At 39.2% G+C, this 21,060-nt stretch overlaps 1 long non-coding RNA gene across 1 annotated transcript; it reads left to right on the forward strand.

Moving 5' to 3' along the window:
• Positions 1-13,217: 13,217 nt before the first annotated feature.
• Positions 13,218-14,761, forward strand: LOC133789430 (uncharacterized). The gene is made up of 3 exons (XR_009873554.1): positions 13,218-13,296; positions 13,645-13,684; positions 14,520-14,761. It is a non-coding gene; the product is annotated as an uncharacterized LOC133789430 (long non-coding RNA).
• Positions 14,762-21,060: the final 6,299 nt, after the last annotated feature.

Here is a 21,060-nt window from a genome sequence, read left to right on the forward strand (position 1 = left end):
AGTCTTGGAAAAGAAACTTGAAATCAAGTATGGGCCATCTCACAACCAAACCAAGTTGCAGACTGCTTAACCAAGGAGCTCACTCCAACACGCTTCCATTTCCTCATTAACAAACTCAATGTGAAGCAGTCACCATATCGTTTGAGGGGTGGTGTTAGAGAAATGGAATTAGAAGGTTAATTGCAACATATGAGCTGGCAGAGTCAGTGTACGGAAGAATGAGAGAATCCCAAGAAAGATAGTATTGAATCATACCGTTGTAACCAAATTCTGTTATGCATTTACTTTATACGTGTCAACATTGTTTTGGCTATTGTAATCCCTCTGTTTGCTATTTAATGAAATGAACAGCTCCTCAACATTGTGAGCTGATTTTTCCATTTTTTGTTTAAATTCCTAAATCGTCTCTGGCAATAGTATGCTTATGAGGACCATGCAAATCAACTACTAAGGGAATTGTGGGTGGAGAAAGTTGAGAAGAATAGGCAGAACCCATAGGTGTGGTAGAGGAAGAACAAGGTGAAGAAGATGAATAAATAGGAGAGGACGAACCAGGTGTCGAAAGAGAAGGGGGACGTTGAGGTGGGGAAGAGGGCGGTATAGGTGTAGTAGAAGGAGGAGAAACAATAGCTGTGGAAAGGGAAGAGAGTTTATAATAGTATGCAGGGCTGTGATGGAGGTGGAAGCGGGAGGAGCGTGGAGAAAGGGACAACATGGCGAGTGACATAAACACGACCCGAGGTGGGTTGTAGGCAAAGATACCCTTTATATTGGCTGCTATAGCCGAGAAACACACAAGAAGAAGATCGAAATTCCAATTTATGAGCATTATAAGGGCAAAGGAAAGGAAAACATTCACAACCAAAGACACAGAAGATAGAGTAATTGGAGGTTTTATTATACAACAATTGGTAAGGGCTACGAGATTGTAAGACACAAGTGGGAAGACGATTAATCAAATAGACAGTCATGGAGAAAGCATAATGCCATAAATGAAGTGGCATATGAGCATGTGCTAAAAGGGTGAGACCTGTTTCAACGACATGATGATTTTTACGTTCAACCCGACCATTTTGCTGAGGTGTGAGAGGACAATAGAGCTCATGGAGAATTCCATTTTGTTTGAAAAAGGTGGAAAGAGAGCGTAATTTTCCACTCCAATCAGAGCAAACAGTTTTGATGTGAGAATTAAATTAAGTAGAAACCATCATTTTAAAGGTGAGAAAAGCTTGGCAAATTTCATCTTTAGTTATGAGTAAATACAGCCAAGTAAAACGAGAATAACCATCAATGAACAAAGCAAAATAACGAACATCAATAATGTTGGTAACGAGGGAAGCGCCCCAAAGATCATAATGTATTAATTCAAAGGGTTGTGAGGCCCGGGATATAGAGTTCGGAAAAGCCAATCTATGTGACTTTCCAAGTTGACAGGATGAGCAAAAAGAAATACATTCATTCTTGGAAAAAGAAATATTACAAAGAGAAACAACAATGGACACAATATCACGAGACGGGTGACCTAAACGGGAATGCCAGAGATCAACATATGATTTTGTGGACAACAACAGTTGAGGCGGCGAGAAGACAACGAATGATGAGGAGGATGGAGCAAAGACTCAATAGATGCCCTTATTAAGTAGGACACTAAGGAGAATGTGATGGTTGTCCTGGTGCTTGACAAAGAAAAAGGAAGGGTGAAACTCAACATAAGAATGATTATCTTGGCATAATTTGGACACACTAAGCAGATTTTTGGACAAAAAGGGAGAGTGGTAAACTTGACAAAGTTTAAGAGTAGAGGTAAGAGTAGGTAATGATTCATAGCCAACATGAGAAATAGAAATTTACTTACCATTGCCCATAGTGATCTTATCACCACCATGAAATTGTTGAGAAGATTCCAGCAAGTTGAGATCCGAAGTGAAGTGATGAGAGGCCCCTGCATCCATATACAAGACTGGGCCAGTTACACTTGTGGATGTGGTTGGTGCATGTAGCAGAGAAGGTGAGGGGCTGTGATGAGTGAGGAAGGCATTGAAGGGACGTGCTTGTGGTGGTGAAGGTTTTGGTTGAAATTGAAGATTGGTTCTATGGTAGCAAGCAGTAGCGGTGTGATCAAGTTTAAAGAAAATATGGCATTTGGGTATGTATGATGGGCAAGGGGAATGAGAAAGCCACGATCATGAGGGAGAGGAGAAAGGAGGGCGAGTTGGATGAGTATATTAAAGCACGATTGGTAGAATTTTTGAAGAAGAACCAGGATGTCTTTGCCTAGTCACATAAGGACATGGTTGGAATTTCTCCATCCGTGATAAGCCATGTCCTCAATATGGACAAGAACTACCCACCAATGCAACAAAAGAGGAGACTGCTTAACAAAGACCGATCTCAAGCCCTGAAGGAGGAGGTCGAGCTGCTAAAGGAAAACAGTTTTATAAGGAAGGCCTACTACCCAAATTGGGTATCGAACCCCGTGCTAATCCCAAATCAAAATGGGAAGTGGAGAACCTGCGTGGACTTCATAGATCTGAACAAGGCCTGCCCCAAAGACTGCTTCCCACTACCCAGAATAGACCAACTGGTCGATGCAACTGCAGGACATGAAATAATCTCATTCATGGATGCGTATTTTGGGTATAATCAAATAAGTATGCACCTTCCCGATGAGGAGCATACCAGCTTCCGGACAGACAAGAGATTATACTGTTATAAGGTGATGCCATTCGGCTTGAAGAATGCAAGAGCCACCTACCAGCGTTAAGTGAATGACATGTTTTGAGACTTGATCAGCAAAAATATGGAGGTATATGTCGATGACATGTTGGTCAAGTCCAAAGAAGCTAGAGGGTATGTTTGAGACTTGGAAGAATGCTTTGCAATACTTAGAAAGTATAACATGAAGATGAACCCTCTTAAGTGCTCGTTTGGAGTTGGTTCTAGTAAGTTTCTCGGATACATAGTCAATTCACGTGGAATCGAGGCTAATCCCAAGAAGATCAAAGCATTGATCGACATGAAGTCACCTACCACAATCAAAGAAGTGCAAAGCTTAACCAGGAGAGTAGCTTCCCTCAGTAGGTTCATATCAAAGTCTACGGACAAGTGTGTCCCTTTCTTTAACTAACTGAGGGGCAACAAGAAAATCCAATGGACCGAGGAATGTGAAGAAACTTTCCAAGCCTTGAAGGAGCATCTCGCTCAACCTCCCTTCCTAGAGAAGCAAATATATGGTGAAGTACTATTCATCTATTTGGCAATCATCGAGCATGCAATCAGCGCTGCTTTGGTAACAGAAGAGAACAGGGTACAACACTTTGTGTACTATATCAGTAAAAGGCTAGTAAGTCAGGAGTCTAGGTATCCCCCTCTTGAAAAGCTAGCCTACTATTTAGTAATCGCCTCTCGAAAGCTACGTCCATATTTCCAAGCTCACTCGATCCAAGTCCTGACTGATCAACCGCTGAGACAAGTTCTTCAAAAACCGGAGGCCTCGGGATGATTACTCAAATGGGCAGTAGAACTAGGACAGTTTGATAACACTTATTGTTCGAGGACGGCGATAAAAGGACAAGCATTGGCAGACTTCATAGTCGAAGGCACCAACCTTGAAGACCCTTCTTACCAATCGGAGAATAGAGATACCGAGAAGGAAAGAGATACTCCTATATGGAAGTTATATGTTTATGGAGCATCCAATGAACAAAACTCAAGCACAGGAATCATACTGATCACTCTAGAGAATCACTGAATCCATTGCGCTCTCAGATTTGGATTCAACGCTTCAAACAATGATGTTGAGTATGAGGCATTATTAGCAAAATTACGCTTGTCTTGGGATGTGCATGCACAATCCCTGGAGATATTAAGCAATTCTCAGCTAGTGGTATACCAGGTACTGGGGGAGTATCAAGCCAAGGAACTTAGGATGGTGCAATACCTGAACAAGGTGAAGGACTTGTTGGCGCAGTTCAAGAAATACTCAATTATACAAGTCTCGAGGGAGCAAAATGCCAATGCTAATGCCTTAGCTAAGCTTTCTAGTGCCAAAGGTGTTCGCAAGTTTTTATCAGAATCTATAGCCACTACCACTACTGAATTGTGTAATTTCTTCAAACAATTGTGCTCTAGGACACTGAACGTTTCTGATATGGAAAGATAAAGATGACTTGATTATTATTTTATACAAGATGGAGTTTATTTTCCCTCCAACATTCTTTGACATAATGATCCATCTGGTTTTGCACTAGCCTGATGAAGCTATATTGGGAGGACCCGTATTTATGAGGTGGATGTATCATTTTGAAAGATACATGAAAAACTTAAAAAATTATGTCAGGAATAAAGTTCATCCTGAAGGATATGTTGCAGATGAGGCTTTGACATTTTGTTCAATGTATTACAAAGGTGTTGAAACAAAATTTAATCAGCTTGATCGTAATGAAGATGCACCGTGTGACAGTCAGTATCCCGTGATCCGTAGGGGGAAAGACCAGGCAAAGTTTTGCAATCCCACATTGTCTGGGGAAGGTCAAGTGTGATGATTCTAAGACTATATAGTTATGGGACTACACAGTTGAAGAGGACTTAAATGGATTGATGGGTACTACACATATCAACAAGATGCATCTTCTTTTCGGTAGCCCATCACTTGAGAACTCCAAAGTTAAGATTGCTTGACCTAGAGTAATCTTATGATGGGTGACCTCCTAGGAAGTTTTCCCAAGAAGCGTGCTAGTGAGGACAAAGCACGTTGGAAACACTCATGTAGGTTTGCAGGGCCAGTCGTCATTCCAAGAAGCGGTCATAGTGACGTGGGGCATTAAAAGTTTTGGTCTCAAAAGTTTCATTTCTTATAATCAAACATTTTTACATTGGATCCCAAAAGTAGTAAAGTTAAAAGACAATTTACAAAGCCTCAGGATCAAAGTAAAGTTACTAGCCATTCTAAGGCAAAACAGACAGTTTGGCTTTTCTCGTCCTGTATAACACCTCGGACGTGGTGGCCGATCAACTGTTTATGTACATTCATCCCTGAAGCTCTCCATCTCAGGACTGGTCCAACTTGACCTTGCCTTTACCTGTACCACGTAGCACCCGTGAGCCAAGGCCCAACAAGAAAATACAATAACAGAGCATAATCACCAAGCAAACAACCAGATAACCCATACAGCATAAACATGTACTCAACAGTCTAAGCATTCATGTTATTCAAGTATTCATCATACCAAGTATATCATTTCATATCAATAAACAATTAACATATGATAACCAGGGTTAACGCCTTTAGGATGCACCCTCTATTTATCCCACTGACTCCGGCCCGATTAAACCGAGCTCAATGAATATTAAGTTGTCCTCAGGTACCAGTGGCCGAGCCGCGCCCTGTGTACAAATATTGATTACAACACTCTTAGGCTGTTTATCACATGTACCATGGCATAATACCATCTATGACATTACACAAATATAGGGAGCACTTAGCCCCAACACAATCACATAACCGTGTGCAGTTTTCTTACCTTTAGATTTCTCTAGCTTTGTTCAATTTGATCCTCAAGCACGATCTTGTCTGAGCCCTATCGTACACCTAGTCACGGAAACAAGTTAGAACCAACTCCAAACTTCAATTTAAAACCTAGCCTCGGGACCAATCCCAAGCCCTCGGGAAGCCCCAATTATATTCCTCAATATCAAAATAAACTCCAATATATTCTCTAAATTCCTAGAAATACCCCCAAGCTTGACTCGAGCTGGGTATAAATCCCCGCCATGAATTTTTCGCTGAACCGCTCACTAGGATCGCCTCGAGTCACAGATTACAAATATATCCACATAATAATGTGGTCTCAACAATTTATTACAATTATTTACATTTATGCGCTCAACGGCTAAAATTACGAATATGCCCTTCTAACCTAATCAGGGCCTACATGCATACTAATATACATAGTCATGCATCACAGATATTGAAATAATCTTATAACGTGCTTTTAATCTTTAAATCACATATAATCCAGTTATGCCCTCCCAGCACACTAATCAAGGCCCTTAAGCCTTATTAGTAAATTTGGGTCGTTACAACTATCCCCTCCTAATGAGAATTTCGTCCTTGAAATTTACCTGAATAATTCGGGATACTGATCCCGCATTGCTGTCTCAAGCTCCCAAGTCGCCTCCTCGAACCTACTATTCATCCATAATACCTTAACAAGAGGAATCATCTTATTCTGTAGTACTTTATCTTTCCGATCCAAAATCTGAACCGGTTGCTCCTCATAGGCTAGATCCGTCTGCAATTCCAAGTCTTCAAACCTCAACACATGTGTCGCATCTGAGATGTACTTCCGGAGCATAGAAACATGGAACACGTCATGGACTCCTGACAATGATGGTGGCAAGGCTAACCTGTAAGCCACATGACCGATCCTTTCTAGGATCTCAAAAGGTCCGATGAACCTAGGGCTTAGCTTGCCCTTCTTTCCGAATCTCCTCACCCCTCACAACGGTGAAACTCGGAGAAACACGTGGTCCCCAACCTGGAACTCCATGTCCCTACGCTTGGGATCAGGGTAGCTTTTTTGTCTACTCTGTGAGGCGAGCATCCTAGCTCGGATCTTCTCTATAGCTTCACTTGTCCTCTGAACCATATCTGGCCCCAAATACTTCCTCTCACCCATCTCATCCCAATGAATGGGTGATCTACACTTCTTTCCATATAACATCTCGCAGGGAGCCACCCCAATCGTTGATTGGTAACTATTGTTATACGAAAATTCAATCAACAGGAGATACTTACTCCATGATGCCTCAAAGTCGAACACACACGCTCTAAGCATATCCTCCAATACCTGAATCGTCCTCTCAGACTGTCCATCATTCTGAGGATGAAAGGCTGTGCTGAACTTCAACTGAGTCCCCATAGCCTTCTACAAACCACCTCAAAACTTGGAGGTAAAGATAGGATCCCTATCTGACACTATAGACTTAGGAAACCCATGGAGACGTACGATCTCCCTCACATACAACTCTGCATACTGATCCACAGTATATGTCTACCTCACTGGAAGAAAATGGGCTAACTTGGTGTATCTGTCCACTATCACCCACACCGAGTCATGAAGCCCTATGGTTCTGGGTAAACCTCCCACAAAATCCACCGCAACATCTTCCCATTTCCACTTGGGAATACCCAAAGGCTAAAGCAACCCTGCTAGTCGTTGATGTTCAGCTTTCACCTGCTGACAGGTTAAACATCTGGCTACGTACTCCACCACATCCTTCTTCATCCCGGGCCACCAATATAACGCCCGTAGATCCTAGTACATCTTCGTGGTACCCAGATGAAGTGAGTACGACGTCGTCTGAGACTCATCCAATATCTCTCGTCTGATCCCCTCATCATTCGGAATACAAATCTATCCTTGATACGAAGCAAACCAACCTCAAAGATAGAATAGTCCTTAGCTACTCCCACTAAGACATTCTCTCTAACCTCTTGTAGTTAAGCGTATACCAATTTCCCATCTCTAATCCACTCTAGCAGGGTCTACTGTAGAGTAATATTGGCTAATCAGCCTACCACCAATTCAATCCCCGCTCTGACCATCTCATCAGCTAACTCTCTCGAGATCTGGGTGGAGCTATATAACTGACTTGGGCCTCTCCGTCTCAATGCATCCGCCACTACATTGGCTTTCCCCGGATGGTAAAGAATATCATAATCATAATCATAATCTTTTACCAACTCTAGCCAATGCCTTTATCTCATGTTCAAGTCCTTCTGTGTAAAGAAATACTTCAGACTCTTTTGGTCGGTGTATATCTCGCACTTCTCCCCATACAAATAATGTCGCCAAACCTTTAGTGCGAATACCACCGCTGCTAGCTCCAAGTCAAGGGTAGAATACCTTTGCTCATACTCCTACAGCTATTGCGATGCATAAGCTATAACCTTTTCATTCTGCATCAGCACACAGCCTAAACCCAACCTCGATGCATCGCAGTAGAAAAAAAACTTCCCTTCCCTCGAAGGAAGACTCAACACAGGTGCGGAAATAAGTCGTCCCTTCAACTCTTGGAAACTGTTCTCACATTTTTCTGACAAAATAAACTTCAAATTATTTCGTGTCAATTATGTCATCAGTGCCGCTATCTTCGAGAAGCCTTGGAAAAACCGTCTATAGTAACCCGCTAGACCGAGAAAACTCCGCACCTCCGAGGCGTTCCTTGGCCTCGGCCAATCCCTGACTACCTCTACCTTAGATGGATTCACCTTAATCCCATCTGCCCCCACAATATGTCCAAGGAATGTCACTTCTAGTAACCAAAATTCACATTTCTTATACTTGGCATACAAGTGATGCTCCCTCAATCTCTGCAGAACCTGTCGAAGATGAAGCTCGTACTCTGCCTCTGAACTGAAGTACACTAAGATGTCGTCGATGAAGACAATAACGAACTGATCCAAAATGTCCTTGAACACCCTATTCATTAAGTCCATAAAGGCTGTTGGGGCATTGGTCAAACCAAATGACATGACCAGAAACTCATAGTGCCCATCATTCTTTTTCACATGGTGAGTAACTAGGCCTGATGAACCCCAAATCCAGAAGCTCCTGCAACTGTATCTTCAATTCTTTCAGTTCTGTCGGTGCAATCCTATATGGTGCCCTTGACACCGGCTCTGTCCCTGGCGCCAACTCAATGACAAACTGAATTTCCCTACGCGGCGGAAACCCAGGTAAATCCTTTGGAAACACATCCAAGAACTCGCAAACCAATCTGGGCTCCTCCGGTCTTGTTGGCAAAAGCCTGGTGGTTTCCACCACACTTGCCAGAAAACCTATACACCCTCCTTGTAATAGATCCCTGGCTCTCAGCGTCGATATCCTGGGTACGCGAGGTCCATGCACCGCTCCCACAAAACACAAAGGGTTCATCTCCTTCCGGCTCAAAGGTCACCATCTTCTTCCTGCAGTCAATAGTAGCTCCAACTATCACTGGCAGTGCTCTAATCCACCTCCTAGACACTATCAGTTCTCTTGTAGGCAAAATAGTCCCAAACCCTAAAGTACAATACTCACTAGGTCTACATAGTATATCAATCACCTTACTAGAAACAAAAGAATGTGTAGCACCAGAGTCAATCAATACAGTAAAATGAGAGCCAACGCTAGAAAGCTGACCTATCACTACCGATGGACTAGCCTCAGCCTTCACCTGCGTCAAGGTGAACACTCGAGCTGGAGTAAAGCTGTCCACCTTCCCCGCATCTCCCTTCTTCACTATCGGGCAGTCTTTCTTGAGGTGTCCCACCACCCCACACACGTAACAGGCCTTAGCCCGACACTCGCCCGGATGGCATCTTCTGCACCTCGTGCACTCTAGATATGTCCTCCATGGATCACCACCTCCCTGTCGGCCACCCTGAGTACCCCGACCTCTTTTATCAGGACCAGGAGCGGTCGAAGCATCATGGGTCTTACTCTTTAAATCACTGGGCCTTCGCCCCTACCAGAACCAGAGTATGGAGGAACCGCCTTGCGGCCTCCCGCTTCGCTGCACTCTCTCTCCATATCTTATTCTCCGCTTCCTCACCGGTAAGAGCTTTCTCTATAGCCTGGGCATAAGGTGTCCCTCTAGGAATTGTTGTAATCCTCATGTCTCGGGCTATCATAGCATTAAGCCCTGTAATAAATCTGTCCTGCCTAACTGCATCAGTAGACACAAGGTCCGGTGCGAACTTCGCAAGTCTGTCAAATTTCAGGGCATATTCTGTAACTGTCATGCTGCCCTGAACCAGCCCCATGAACTCATTTACCTTCACTGCCCTGATGGCAACATTATAGTACTTTTGACTGAATATGTCCTTTAATCCTTCCAAAGTCAAAGCAGTAATATCTCTGGTCTGTGATGCCACTTCCCACCAGATTCAGGCATCCTCTCTCATCATATATGTGGCACAGGCCACTCTGTCATGTCCCTCTACCCTCATAAAATCCAAGATGGTAGTAATCATGGTCATCCACTGTTCAGCCTTCAGTGGATCAGGTCCTCCCTCAAAGATCGGGGGCTGTTGTTTCCTGAATCGCTCGTACAACGGCTCCCATATGTTCCCAACCTCTACTGGCTGTACAACCAGCACCACTGCAGGTGGCACAATAAGGGCAGCCTCCCTGATGGAGTCTGCTGTCGCAAGATTCGAATCTGTTCATCCTGGCTCTGTAGCCGTGCTTGCATGTCTGCCATAAGCTGCTGCCAGTTCTCAGGGACTAGCGGAGGGGTCTGGCCCTGGTCATCATCTCTAGTCTCAGACCTAGTGCCGACTAGTCGTGTAGATTTTCTTGGATGCATAATTATCCAAGTCAATCTCACTACACCAAACACCCATTACCATAACACATCATTATAATACTATTTAAAAAGAGTTATTGTATATATAAAGGTAATAACTAAAGTCACACGCGGGAAGGTAAAAATAAAAGCGGCAAGTGAAAAAAAAGGGAAATTTTCCTTCTCATTTTCCCTATCTCCGAAGTCCTCGTCTCTTTCTCTCTCTGTCTCTGTCTCAGTCTTCATCTCTTTCTCATTTTCCCTACCGAAGTCTTCATCTCTTTCTCTCTATCTCATTTTCCCTAGCTCGGACCGAACCATTGAAATAGGTGTGGCCATCTTCGATATTGGAGGAGACCATGATAGCAGCAGTGATGTTCAGTCACAGATAGAAAGGGCCTTTTCAGATGGGGGACACTCCCGCTTACAAGCAGTACGTTGCCGGCTTACTCGCTGGAGTTTCCACCGTCGCCATTGGCCATCCCTTTGACACCATAAAGGTAATCTCTCATCTTATTCTCGTTGGATTAAGTGAAATTTTCATGGGTTTAGCTTGTAATTTAACATATTTTTGTTTGATTGCACTCTTAGTGAAATTGATAGGACTTGGGGTTCAAAACCCAGAAACCAATTTTTTTTTTCTTTCAATGAATCTAGGCCCTATCATGGTGAATTAAAAGCATCAAAGTTTAGAGCAAATGCCTTAGAAAACCATATGACTGGGTTGCCCTGCTAATCGTTTTTTAAAAAATTTCGGGATGAGATTGAGATAACATAAGTATTAACCAATAACATCTTACAAGATTATCTCTGTGAACTGAAAATGAAATTAGAGTTTGTATATTTCCTTATTGGTTATACTTTCGTGTTTTTGATTCCTCTGATCTATGTGTATATTTATTGAGTGTGTTAAACTTTTGTTTGTTTATTAGGTGAAGCTGCAAAAACACAATACTGCTTATGGGGGAGCTATCATCAGTTTTTGTATTATGGGGGAGTTATTCTCACAAAGGGAAGTACGCAAAGTAGTGCTCCACAGCCCCATGTAATAATTCCATCTGCTGCTTATGGAGGAGCTATCATCAGTTTTGTATTATGTCCATCAGAGTTAATTAAGGTAGATACAAATGGGAGAGCTGTAGATTTCACAGTTGCATCTCGTGGTTTGCTTACTGTGCCAATCTCTCCAGTGTAGGATGCAAGTTCAAGGAACTGATTCTCTGGTTCCATTAACTAGCAGATATATCAAATTGAGGATAATGAAATTAGAAACAACTGATCCACCATGCCAGTGACATCAACTGTTCAAACACCACTGTTGTTTAGAGGCACCCTTAAATAATATTAGCTGAAAGGTCTTCAGTGGCTGGTCAATTTTTATGAGTAGGGTGATAAATGCAACACATATTTAAATTATACATATAATTTCTCCTTTCTGTTTTTTATTTTTCTTCTTTTTCCGACTGTTTATTTGGGAAGTTTTGTCATTTGTAGGGTTTGAATGGCATTCTTGCTGATGAGATGGGCCTCGGAAAAACCATTCAAGCTATGGCATTTTTGACTCATCTAGCGGAAGTAATTACTTAGCTTGGTTTCTAGCTTTTCTTTGGTGTAACTTGGGATTCTAACTTTAATTTTTTAAATTTCTATTTTTAATTCAGGATAAAATTATATGGGGACCTTTTCTTGTTGTTGCTCCTGCATCTGTATTGAACAACTGGGCAGATGAAATTACCCGCTTTTGCCCTGACTTGAAAACTCTTCCATATTGGTGTGGGCTTCAGGACCGTACAGTTTTGAGGACAAAAATCAACCCGAAGACACTATGCCACAGGTAAGCATCTTTAGTTCTGTTGTATTTTCTAAGATCATTGGTGATTTGGTAAAAGAAGCATTTTGGCTTTCATTTGTCTTCTTGTGTCCTATTTGCATTTTAATTTCTAGGGAATTAAGCTCATTGAAGAAGAGAAGGCGGTCTCAGAACGGTGACTACGAGGACGATGACAGTTACTACAACAGAAACATTACAGAGGAGAGATATAGATCAATGCTTGGAGATCACATTCAGAAGTACAAGAGGAGGCTCAAGGACTCCTCAGCCAGTCACTTCATTCAAAATTGAAGTCGCTTGCTGCTTCTAACTCAGCTCAGAATTTCAGTCTCAAAGTTTCTTATGTTGGGTTGCATTCTTCCATCCCAGATGGGGCAGCCGAAAATATAAAACGGTCTATTTTGTCTGAGGGTGGTGTTTTACATGTCTACTATGCTAAAGTTCTAGAGAAAGGTGATACATATGAGGTTTTTATCTTCTTCACTTTTGAATGTTAAATTACGCTAGTTTATATGGGATGGGAGGGGGCTGGTGTGCAATTGCTCCTTTTCTAAGTATGGGTTCTTAATCAAAGTGTTGTTATTTGTGCTGCAGATAATTGAAAGAAGCTTGCCTAAAAAGCAAAAGGTGAAGAAAGATCCTTCTGTGATTGAGAGGGAGGAAATGGAGAAAATTGGAAAAGTATGGGTCAATATTGTAAGAAGAGACATGCCAAAGCATCATAGGAATTTTACAGCTTTTCATAGGAAGCAACTAATTGATGCCAAGAGGGTTTCAGAAAATTGTCAAAGAGAGGAAAGCAAACATTCTCTCTCTGAAGCATCTCTTATTTCGATTTCTATTAGCATTTTGGAAAGTAACTTTTAATTTTGTTCTTGCAATCTTAGTGAGGCCTTTGTGCTATAGTGTAATATCCTGAAGCTATGCTTTATTTATCTATCATTATTTTCTTTACCAGGTGAAATTGAAAGTGAGTAGATCACTTAAATTGATGATGATACTCCATATTTTGTTGATTTTGGCAATTGTGTTAATGTCTTAAGTTCACCAAATTTCTGCATTTTAGGTGCTGGATACAATCTCCATTTTGGTTGTACTTGTTTGTTTTTATATCTCGACATAACAAGATGGTAAGAGTTTTCTCTTCCCATTATTCCTTTGTTCAAAGTTGGGTTTTGATGTTTGATTATTTATTTATTTACTACTACTATTATCATTATTATGGATTTGAGTTATAACATCAGTAAGTAGTCCATTTCGCGTTTCGAGACATGCAATGAAAATAAGCATGCATTAATAATTTTGAGTGATTGAAATGGTTAAATGCTTGTAAATATTACCAAGTATTTTGCATTTTCAAAATTTGACATTTATAATTTTTTTTAAATTACATTTATCTTGCTGCAAATATATATATATAAATATGTATTACATTTATCTGTTTTATTGCTTATCAATCATCTTCACTTTCTATGTAGGTTGTTCTTGCTGCTTCCATCGTAACCAAGTCTGGGAAAGGTGTCTATTTTTTTGTCTTACATTTTTTTATTTAATTTATTTATCAGTAATATTTGAGTTATGAGTTTGTCAGTTTCAAAATTTCATGTAATTACATAGGGCTGGACAAGAGAGAATACTTTTATTGTAATTGCAGAACTCATGTCTTGTTCAGTTGCTACTATGCTGTCTCGTGTATAGTTCAATTGCTAAATTTCTAAACTACCCTAGGAATGTTATATTATGGGTTAAGATGATGGTAATGAAATAACCACTTCGATGTAAAACTGGATTTTATAATGAAGTTTTGTTTAGATTTTTATTATTTTTATGTTAGCTACCTAAAAGAATGCAATTGTGGAAAGAGTTTGTCGTGGATATAGGCCATATTTTATAGGTAGATCAGAAGATTGATTGATAGGAACTGGTAAAGTACATTGTTCATGGAGGTTTCTGGTAGCTCATAAGTCTTTAAACTCTGCTTTCTCGCATAGTAAAGTTATTTTGTAGCAACAACTTCAGAATGGATTTTTTTTTGTTTTTGTTTTGGGTAAAATGGGATAGGAATGTGAATGTGAATGGAACTTTCATAATAATGGTTCACCTCTTGGCATTGTCTAAACCTTTGTCTTTTTTTTTTTTCTACACCTTCTCCTTTTCTTTCTTGCATATAAAATCCTTGCAGTAATTTCTTTGATTTTAAGGGCAAGCACCATTTTTACATATAATTTTTCACTGTCCTCGAGTACCTGGCATTGTTATTTATTTTCATCTGTACATGAGTAAAATGTTGTTAAGTTTCATTCTGCAAGTGATTAGGAGTTCTAATTGGTGGTTTTATTTCTTGCTTTGGTAGTACTTGTTTCTAGACAATTTGTGGACATGTCTCGCATAAGAATAGAAGGTCTTCTTGCAGCTTTCCCAAAGTTGATAGGCACTAGAAAACAACATACATATTTTGAGACAGAAAATGTTCGTTATGTTTACCAACCTATTGAAGCTTTGTACTTGCTACTTGTTACAAACAAATAGAGCAATATTCTGGAAGATTTGGAGACATTGCGACTGCTCTCAAAGCTTGTATCTTTTTTTTTTTTAAACAGTTTATGATTTTTTTCACATTGTCCACACAAAAGCCATTTTTTTACATGTTTCTATGTTGGGTTTATTATGAAATGTTTTAGCATGTGTATTCTTCTCTGCCCTTTTTCTCTCTCTATTAAAAAAATATTATATCACATGAATAACTTGGCAACTTTCCCCCTTTACCATAGATATTTTTTGTTCTGCATTTTGTTAATTATTCTTAGCATGTATGTTCTAATTTCTATGAAAAGGGCATGAGAGATGTATTATTAGGCAAGAGCACAAAGAATGTTTCCACTTCTTTTGCTCTACTCCACTTTTGTTAAGTGTGAACTTAAATTCATGTGCACCATTAGCTCACTTTGCAAAATAAGAAATCATTTTTCTGTATTGGCATGTTGAAGCCTTTACGAAAATGTCAACAACTTCATTTGCCTCACAAATCTCTTAGTTAGGAACATTATGACATTGGGGTCTTGGTGAACCCTGAAAATTTCCAGCTGAGCCTTCTGCCATGTATACCTCACTGTGGTGTTTCTTTTGGTCTTATTTATTCAATTTTCCCCTATTTTTTTCTAGTCTTTTGTATAGTATATCCATTTTACAATTTGAATGGGTTTTATTTCCATCAAATTGCTATCTAAATAAGTAGGTGGAAATATCTGTATAAGTTTATTCCTTAACTAGCTTTAGGTGTCGGAGTATTCTATGTCTCTAGATGAAGAGGGTGTTTGCAGAACTGCTTTTGAGCTGATTTTTTCTTTTGACGAGGTCATCACTCTTGGACACAAGGAAAATGTAACTGTAGCTCAGGTTAAATAGTACTGTGAAATGGAGAGTCACGAAGAGAAGCTGCACAAACTTGTAATGCAGAGCAAGATTAATGAGACAAAAGATGTCATGAAACGTAAAGCCAATGAGATTGACAAAAGCAAGGAATTGTACGAGGCTTCTGAAATGGCCTATTCAGTAGTTTTATTCATTGTATACTTTTGCTTCATTTGTATGTTATATCAACATTGCGCATCATCATATCATTTGCAGATTGAAAAGAATAGGGGTGATAAGGGAGGGTTTATGTCAATGGGCTCAGGAAGAATAGATAGCAGCTTTAGTGAGATGAGCATTTCAAATACTGGAAGCGGTTTTGGGAGTGGTTCTGGTTTTGGATTGAACACTGAGATCGATCCATTTTCTATCAAGTCTAAAGGTTTGTTCATGCTCTTTAATATTGAATTTGATGTGTAATGCTAGTACTTGTTTCAACTTTACTTTCAGTTCTTTCAAATAATTCAGCAGTACTTAATTATACTCTTTGAATTGGTCAGTTCATTTAAGATTCAATTTTGAGAGCGTGCTTCGTTAAGTTCTTTTTTGGTTGTCTTGTGAGGAATATCAAATCTATTCCATCTCTTCCAACACCATTGGTTTATTTGTATATTCTATATTAACAAGGTTCAAGTCGTCAACCTTCGGCTACCAATGCTCCTCCGAAAGGTCTTGGTATGCAGTTAGGGAAATCACAAAGGACTAGCCAGTTCTTGGAGTCTTTGAAAGCAGAAGGGGAGGTTATCCTTGAAGATGTGCAGCCAAAAGCAGGCCAATCTAGATCATCTGCCCCACCTTTAACTGATCCCGTCACTTTGGCTCTTAAGGAGAAACTAAATGTAACACTGAAACGAGATGGTGGTGTAGTAACTTTGATGTTCAGGGAACACTGTCGCTGCAGATTCTAAATGCAGAAGATGGGCAAATCCAAGTTCAGGTAATGTAGTCCAAGCTACTTTCTACTTGTAATCCTTGTGATAATTTAATTTTAAGATGAGATATAATGTATGTGATGACATAGTAGGTAAGTTTAGACCTTGTCTTAATGTGTCATCAGGCTAGGAAACTAGTAATAATGTTTCTTCAGTAAGTCAACAGGAGGCCTTCTGTCTTTGTGTTTGATAATGGACTTCTAAGGTTGTCCTTCAACTGTCCTGCTTTAGTTTGTCTTGTTATATTTGTGCTATGATTGACAGGATGATTTGATATGCTGAACAGACTAAGAACATCTTAAGTAATTTAGTTGTTGCTGTTGACAATTTATCGTATCTTCGAGCACTGATCTGTAGACTTATCTCAGTTTTTGGTTAAAGTTTTGATTTTGAATTTTTCTTGCAAACGTTTCATCTGGGTATCAGTATAATTTCTATTTTAGTCACCATAATTGCTTAACATGGTTTTTTTTTTCTGGGTTATTGATCTCTTATGTAATTGAAGTTAATTTTATTGCCTCTGAACTTATATTTATGTGAATTTCCATTTATCAATGCAGCATTTTGATTCATATCTTGTTAATGAATTTTCATAATTTAATCCGATAAAAATCAATTTTTTAGTTGGAGTTTATACTGCTTTTATTCATGTTGTTTTTGATAGTTTTTAGTAAATTCTCTTACATGGTTAAATTGTGTCTACTGACTGCATAGTCAATGCATTACTTCATAAGACCACTCAAGCTAGTTTTATATGTAGTTAAGGAGTCTAATTAGTTAGCATCAGGATTAGGACTCCTAGTGAGACTAATTAGGCTCTTCGGCTTTCATTAAAATTTTCAACCTTTATTTTTAATACTTGTGCTCTGTAACTGTAAATTTTCTATATATAGGGAGCTTTGGAAGACGAACTATCCGCAGCAGAGAGCCAGCAAAAACCTTAGACATAGTATTAAGATGGTAAGTTAAAGCTTTACTACATATTTTGAGTTCTTTCTTCTTTGAATTAAATCTGGTATTTTTATATGTATAAATATGTATATATATTTATATATGTATATTCTACCTAAAAACCCCTTTTTTTTGTGGTCAATCTTTTCTAACTGGTTTGTTGAATTAATTCGAGTTCTGTAGCTATTAGAAACAATGGTAAAGAACTGTGGGGATTACAGTAACATCTGATTATTGAGACAATATTATTATTTTATACAAGTAAATATTCAATTAGGTTTAAATTGCATAATTATTATGTTTGTTAAAGGTGCCTTTATTTAAAGTGCAATACCGATAAAATGGATATTTGGAAGACTTTTTGATGTTCCATTTGGCCATTCCTCACTGTTAAATATAGCTGCTAGTATCATGCTTGTTTATTACATCATTTTTTGTGAGTAGTGCCTTTTTCTTGATTTAAATCCTTAATTTATTCTGGTTAATGATGGCTCTTTATCTATTGTGGTACAGGCGAAAATGCGAGATTTGGCAGGGTTTGTCGAGACAAAACAACAGCTCTTGTCTCTAAAATCAAATCATCGTATGAATTGGATCGGCTTTGCTGTTGCTCATCATTTAAACTCAAAGTACGAATTTGACCTTATTTATTTATCCTTTATTTATATATATTTATATATTTATCTTTCTAGTGGCCATCATTTACAGTGACAAACCTAAATTATTTTTCTTGTTGGTCCCACTTACTAATGTTACTCAAATACTTAATGTTTGATATAAACAACCAAGAAGTTTCCAAACTTATGTTCTCTCATTCATAATTCAAATTGATTCGTGCTTTAAACACAACTGGAAATTTCTAGACTATAGACTGTAGATCTATGACTTCATATTTTCAAACAATGGTTTTGACATTGGTCCTGCCATTGCTGTTAATTTTTTGCTAATAGCTGTCATGGTTCATGCAGCTATTCTCAGTAAAAAATTACACTTGTAATTCATGTTATGAATTTATTGTCAAAAAGTCTGTTACATAGTGTGATGTAAGCTGAACCTTTTTAAAATCTAGATCAAATAAATCATGTGGAAGTTAATACAGTCCATCTGTTGCTTTTAGAAAATGTTATTCCTCTCTTTTGTACATGTTTTTAAGTATTATATATATATATACAAACAATACTTTTTTTTTCTTTCTATACAGCATATGTACATATGTAAGAATAGTTCCTCTTTACATTTTCAGTGGATAAATTCTTCTTGGTTGTGTATTTGGGTTATTAAATTTGAGTAAAAGTTTTGGTCTATTAAATTTTATTTTTTCTTGTTAGTGCTTTAAAAGCAGTTGAAATTCTGGAAGCATATGAAGGGACACTAGAAGATGATTTTCCTCCTGATAATGATCTTTGTGAACATGGGGAAATGCTTTTGTATAAGGTATTCTAAGTGGTATCTTCTGTATATTGTTTCTTATGTTATATATTAATGTAGATCTTATAGGTGACTAGCTGTCTATTATGTTGATTTTTAGGCTTGCTTTTTGATATGGGTTTTAGTTATTGTTAGGTTTTGTAGTTGTCTAGAAGTTTTGCGTGTATTGGAGCTGTTACTGGCTATTTATGTTTCAGGTTTTTCCCCACCTATTCTTGTGGTCTTTTTTTTAGGTTCCCTTGGTTTTCCCCACAGAAGGTTTTTCTTGCCTTTCAGGTAAGCTTTTGTTTAAGCGTGTGGCTAAGAAGCTTTTATTTTGACCCCTTTTTTGTCTTGAGCTGCATAAGGCCAATTGATGACTAAATTGTCTTTGGAGTGCAGGCTGTAAAGCAACTACTTAGGTTGAACGCTGAACACCCAGATACACATCGTTGTTTAGTATGTATCTCTGTTATCTATGGCCATCGTGTTTGTATATGTTCTTATCAGTTTGTGGTGATCTGTCTATTCCACTCGAACTTATTGTTAACTGCTCGAATAAGAGGAATAGCATGAGCTTCATAAAGGACCTCTAACAGCCATATTCACACTCTACTTGTTAATTTGGATGCCATACTTGATGCCCTGTTGGTTACTTATGTTCTTAATAATAAAATGACTTTTTTTTTACAATGTGCATGTATATTGAGATGATTTCTTCGGAGCAATTTTTGACAACATTTGTAGGTGAGGCCTTTAGAATGGAAGAATGTATTTCACTAATTTTTGTATACATTTCTTGATTTGTATTTAGTGATAAAGGAATCTGAATTGGGCCTAAATTATGTTGTAATATGATTTCTTAAGCCTAGACTAGCAGACTAAATATTGTAATTACGTTTGAGTAATTAATAAAAATCTATTTATGTTACCTTATTTGGCTTCAACTTTCATATTTGTTTTCCTAGTTTTGTGTAAGTAAAAAAAGATTATGTTTCTCTAAGCTAATATAACACGTGTTATACTAAAGTGTAGTGTTGATGCGGTTCTTCGGCAATAGGTAATTAAGAGAAGAAGAGAAAGAGATTAGCACTCAAGGTAGAACCGTCACAGATATGAAATCTTATATAATGAACTAGGTGACTCAAGACACGTTTTTAAGTGGTTCGAAGGTTAAAATCCTTCTACTCCACTAGTCGATATTATTTATCCTCTCTGGGTATTGGGTTTACAAAGTATATAGTTCTTCAAAGACTATATTTTCCAACCCCTGTCAACTCCCAGGGTCTCCATATTTATAGGAGAGGGCACCTGGAAGTTGGTAGGGAGGTCATCCCGTGACCTTACCATTTGTCATATCAACTCTGTGGCATTCATGATTAATTTCTAAAGCTGACACATAAGTGTGGTCTAATCAGCATGGAAGGAGATAATGGGCCGCACGGCCCAACCCATCCGTGGGTGTCTGACACGCACGTTCCTACTGCGTGTCCGAGAAGTCAGGGGGATATTAGACACGTGATGTCAGATATATGCACGTTTATCTTGCGTGTTGACTTCATAAAGGCTCAGAGCTTCCTGGGCTCCTCGTGACACGTACAGCTCGTATTACGAGTTGTTCTCCTGTCGTGGCCTTCTGATGCCCCTCTCGAGCTGAGAAGATCCGCCCTGGAAATAGGATCTTCGTCCTGTGGGCACCTTGGACTAAACCTGATTAGTCCGAGGTTCGTCTTGTTAATCAGCCCGTGGGAAAATCAGCGCGTACATCTGCCCCCCAAGCTCCTGCTCGTGGTATACGACGTCATGTATAGGAGGCTACAGTAGGGGCTTTTAGACCTCCCCCACAACCCTTCGCATTCCATTCTTTTCACAGGTGCCTGATACGTGGAACGTCGTGGGTGGCGACGGTACACTCTACGAGAACCGCATTAAATGGCCTAGCCTACTGACCAGCCGTCGTTTCATATTTCGAGTGGAGGGCCTCCCAAGAGTCTTTCACACGTGATCCTTCCCTTGTATAAAAAGGGGGTGGCCACCTTATCATTCAAAAAATTTCTCAAAATTCCCTTCTTCCTTCTCTGACTTTCCGAAGGACGAAACCCTCATCTCTGTTGTTTTCATCTTCTCCGTTCACGAAGCCTAAGCGTACGAGTTTCTTCAAAGCCTTGGAAGCCACTGTACCAACGAAGCTCC

The sequence above is a fragment of the Humulus lupulus genome, chromosome 7, assembly GCF_963169125.1.
Source record: "Humulus lupulus chromosome 7, drHumLupu1.1, whole genome shotgun sequence".
Taxonomy (NCBI): domain Eukaryota; kingdom Viridiplantae; phylum Streptophyta; class Magnoliopsida; order Rosales; family Cannabaceae; genus Humulus; species Humulus lupulus.